Source organism: Pinus tabuliformis, chromosome 7 (assembly GCF_031772625.1).
Source record: "Pinus tabuliformis cultivar Carrire ecotype Pingquan chromosome 7, CPIR1, whole genome shotgun sequence".
Taxonomy (NCBI): domain Eukaryota; kingdom Viridiplantae; phylum Streptophyta; class Pinopsida; order Pinales; family Pinaceae; genus Pinus; species Pinus tabuliformis.
In genome coordinates, this window is record NC_142293.1 from 544292314 (window position 1) to 544296866 (window position 4553).

Consider the following 4553-nt stretch of genomic DNA (forward strand, 5'->3'; position numbering starts at 1 on the left):
CCAGAATCTATTCCAGAATAATCTTTTTACTTAGAAAATAAGATTGAAGGCCCAATACATTGTTTGATGACTAAAATGTATAGCCAAAAATGGCTGACTTAAGACAACTTCATTAAAAATATTGGTTATGAAACCTCAAACTAAGAAGAAAACACGAAGATATGAACCTCGTGTCTAGAGAAATATTTTGGACCAGAAGGATAGTGAGCAGAGTGGAGCGCATGTCTCTGAACCTATCTCGCTCCATGTATTGATTGCTCTCCCTGCAATCCTCGTAACGTCTTCTATGAGGAGGGCTTCGACTCCTTCTGGGGATGTTGCTTCTGCAACGGCTCCGGTTTCCTCCCATTTCGCCGCTGTGGAACTGTGTGATATGAATCAAATGTTAGAGAATCTCTGAACAAGTATTTATACAGATAGCTTTGCTTAATAATTTTATTGATAATTTTAAATTTATATATAAATTATACATATATCCATATAATTTTAAATTAATATAACATTAAAAATTAATATAATAATTGCATGAATTTGAAATTTAAGTTCTTATCAAATGTACATGAACAATACCTTTTTTATTTAAAACATTGTGGTACTGTGATTTTGAGTTTAGGTCCATTTCATTCCAAACATTACCCGTCCAGAGTGTATTGTGCACGAACGCAATAAAAGATGTTGGTTGGGTAATTTTTGATATATATATATATAGGTTTGTTACATAAATTTTCCATCATTAGATTGCCAAATAGGAGATATACATGGTAGTATTTTTGACAGAAACCCATAATACATCAAGCAATGACTGCAAGATAAGATAATTATATTTATGTCCAACTAATGACCACAATGTGGGTCAAAGGGACTGTTGAGTACACTGATGTATATACAAAGTGGGAGAACCAAACGATCTCTTATAAAAGATACAATGTATGAAGTAAATCAACATCTGGCCCTAGCAAAGAAGATCCAAGAGCTAATAGGTCTGAGGATCAAACCCATCTCTCCTAACATCTGAGGCTGAATGAATAACACTGAAGAAACTCAAAAAAGTATGTTGGCTTGATGAAGAGTTGATGGCAAGTGAAGATTGTCCACTAAATCATTTCCTGGGGGGGTTCACACACTGTTGAATGCTGGAGGACCTAGTCCGTCTCCTAAGAATGGATCTAAGACAGAACTACTGCTAAGATCTTGTGTGGCAGGGTGAGGTCCCACAGATCCTCGCTGGTCTAGAGTCTGGATACGTACCGGTAACAATCAATCTCTTGGTGCCCATGCCTAAAGGTAGTACCGTGAAAAATGTCGTGATCCTCTGTTTGGGGTCTGGTCTGATGGGAGGCTGAAGAATATGCGCTCAGAACCTAAGAGCTTCCTTCATATATAGGGCCAAACATCTTTGATTGAGTTACCTAAAAAATTCGGCGAGGGTCCAAGAATCTCTAAACAAGCAAGAGTTGGAGAGAGAACTTTTTAGTGATATTAACAAAGCAAGTATCATTAGCCCCGCTCAAAGCACATATATTGGCAAAGAATGGGTTGACACAATAGAAAACCTTATGTATGATGATTCCCCTATGCATTCTATCCTGGTGTTACAAATATCTTTGATTCGTGTTTTGTTTCACAAACTAATTCTTTACAACAAGAAGCATATACATCAACTAGTCACCAACAAGATAATGTTCATATGGGGTGCTCTTCCAAGCAACTCTTAGTTCAATGAGCAACTACAATACCTGAAGGTAAACTAGAATTGGCATTTGTTAAAATTGGTAACTAGGGCAAAACTTCACACAGGTCATATTATTTATGACAACTAATATTTTTCTTGGATTCCTCTCTCTGAGAGGTATATGATTGATCTAAAGATTGTCTGATTCCGACATGTAAAAATGAAGATATGGATTTATTTATATTATGGACAAATTGTCAAGGTCGGCCAACAAACAAAATAGGCATTCAAACCCCCAGCTCATCCTCAACGTTGCATATAAAAGGAGACCTCAAGTATTTTATCATCATCTCATCCTCACACATCTCTCTCTCCTCACTTGACTGGGTACGCTAATCTAGGTAGCTATCTCTCACACGTGCGAAGGAAGGAGGGTGTTTTTTTCTGTTTACCTGTTTGAATGTGTTGACTAGCATTGACTGAATTTCAGAGGCTATATTTTGGGATGTGTTGATCAGTGTTGACCTCCTTTTGACTTCAGATTGGGTGAGGTATCTTCTCCTTGGCAAGCTGCAAATCTGGGCACTAAAATCGAGGTGATTTGACCTCTCATTTGACCAACGTTGACTACCCTAAGGCTAGTCGTAGTTTGAATTTCGTTGACTAGCTTTTGACTGGACCTTTTTAGACTATTTTGGTCTGATTGGGCTTGCTGTTGGAGGCCAAAGTTGACTGGGTTTGACCAAGTTGTTTAGAGGAAGAATTTTTCCCAGTTTGACCAGTGTTGACTTTTCTTGTTAGGGTTTATATGCTGCTATCATAAATTATCAGGTTTGTAATTTGTACTATCTCTCTCTCTACTAAACTATTGAAGAATATAAGAATAAGGGTTTCCCCACATTGGGGTTTGTCCCTGGCTGGTGCCACATCTTGTGTCCCCTTGTCTTGGCTTGTCTTCTATTGTTTATGTTTATGTTCTATCTGCATTTTACTATCATGCTGATGTGATTGCTAAACTGGATATTGTTATTAGGATAATAAAGAAATTGAAGTAAATTTCTCTTAAGCATAGAACATACCATTGTTACCTAAAATTAACAGCATCACATATACTCACAAAATTGAGAGAGACAGTCTCAATTCAAGGAGACCCAATGGAAAGACTTTCAGTTTACATGGTGGAGGGTATTGTTGCACGAATAACATCTTCAAGAAAAGGATTATACAAAGCTTTGAATTGTAAAGAGCCACCAAGCATTGATACTTTATCTGTCATGCAAATATTATTTGAAGTTTGTCAATATTTCAAATTTGGTTGCATGGTGGCCAATGGTGAAATTTATGAAGCCTTCAAGGATGACAAAAAGGTTCATATACTAGATTTTGATGTTGGGTAGGGTAGTTAGTACATAAGCCTCTTAAAGGCCCTTGTAGAAAGGCTTGGTGGGCCTCCACATTTGTGCATAATTGCAATAGATGATCCTTAATCTGTAAGACATATTGTTGGGGGATTCGATATTGTGGGAATGCGGCTTGAACAATATGCAGAATCCATTGGCGCTTCTTTACAATTCATATCGATTATAGAAAAGGTTGGAGATGTCCAACCATGGATGCTTGAGATAAATCCAGATGAAGTTTTAGCAGTCAACTTTGCATTCCAACTGCATCACATGCCCGATGAAAGTGTGTCTACAAAGAACCCATGTGACCGACCTCTGAGGATGGTGAAATCTCTCAACCATAAAGTGGTCATAGAAGTAAAATAAGAGATTAACACTAATACCACTCCTTTCTTGCCTCAGTTCATGGAAGCATTAAACTATTACTCATCAATGTTTGAGTCTTTAGATGCTGCACTTAAAAGGGATAACAAAGATCATATGAATATTGAAAAATAATGCCTTGCCCGAGACATGGTGAACATAATTACTTGTGAGGGGGAAGAAAGTATTGAGAGGTATGAAGCTGTAGTAAAATGGAGAGCTAGAATGACTAGGGTAGGCTTTAGTGTGTATCCTCTTAGTGCTAATGTTAAGGACACAATTAAATCTTTGCTCCATCAATCATACTGCAATAACTAAAAGACTAAGGAAGAAGGAGGAACTATGTATTTTGGATGGTTGGACAGAATTCTCATTGCAGCATCTACTTTCCATTGAGAAGCAAGGACTCTAAGAAGGTTCTTGTACAATAATTTCTTACAATTTGTCAATACCATTGCAAAAACTGCATCCAACTTTCATGTGTGTTAGGGAAGAGTTCAAAAATTTTCTTCCTTATGTGGGTAGACAAGAAAATGCTAAGGCTTGCTAAAATCATAGATATGCCTGCCTGCATAGTGGGCAACAGGATAGAGACAGTTACTATTTAACATTCAGGAACTTATGCTTGACTAGCTGAAAAGTATTCGATTTTTTTGCTCATGACCTTGAGTACAGAGTCTTATAATCAACTGGATGTAAAATCAAGAACCCGTTATGATAAGGATCACAAAATGGATGGACCAATGATAGGGCGAGGGGTGATCCTAGAAGCCTATTCACAAGAGAGGCTCAAATATGTGGTTGCTTCTCTTGTAAGACAAGATGGAAGGCTCTCTAGGAAGGGCTTGGGGAAAATTTATAGGGTTAGGTTTTAAGTATGTGCCTTATAAAGGATATCCCTAAGCCCTATAATTCTTGTCGAAACTTGGGTGATATTTGAAGAATTAACCTTGATAGTGCATGGGATGACATGGGACCAAGTGGACCCGAGGTTCGATCAAGGGGATAGGATTTAACAACCAATGATATGTTTGACCTAATTAGGGAGGGGAAAGGGATCAATGAATGAATTTTCAATGAAAAGTAATGCAAGGATACCAACGAGGTTTCTAGCC

At 37.6% G+C, this 4553-nt stretch overlaps 1 pseudogene; it reads left to right on the forward strand.

Moving 5' to 3' along the window:
• Positions 1–286: 286 nt before the first annotated feature.
• Positions 287–3897, forward strand: LOC149248482 (scarecrow-like protein 1 pseudogene; annotated as a pseudogene).
• The last annotated feature ends 656 nt before the right edge of the window (positions 3898–4553 follow it).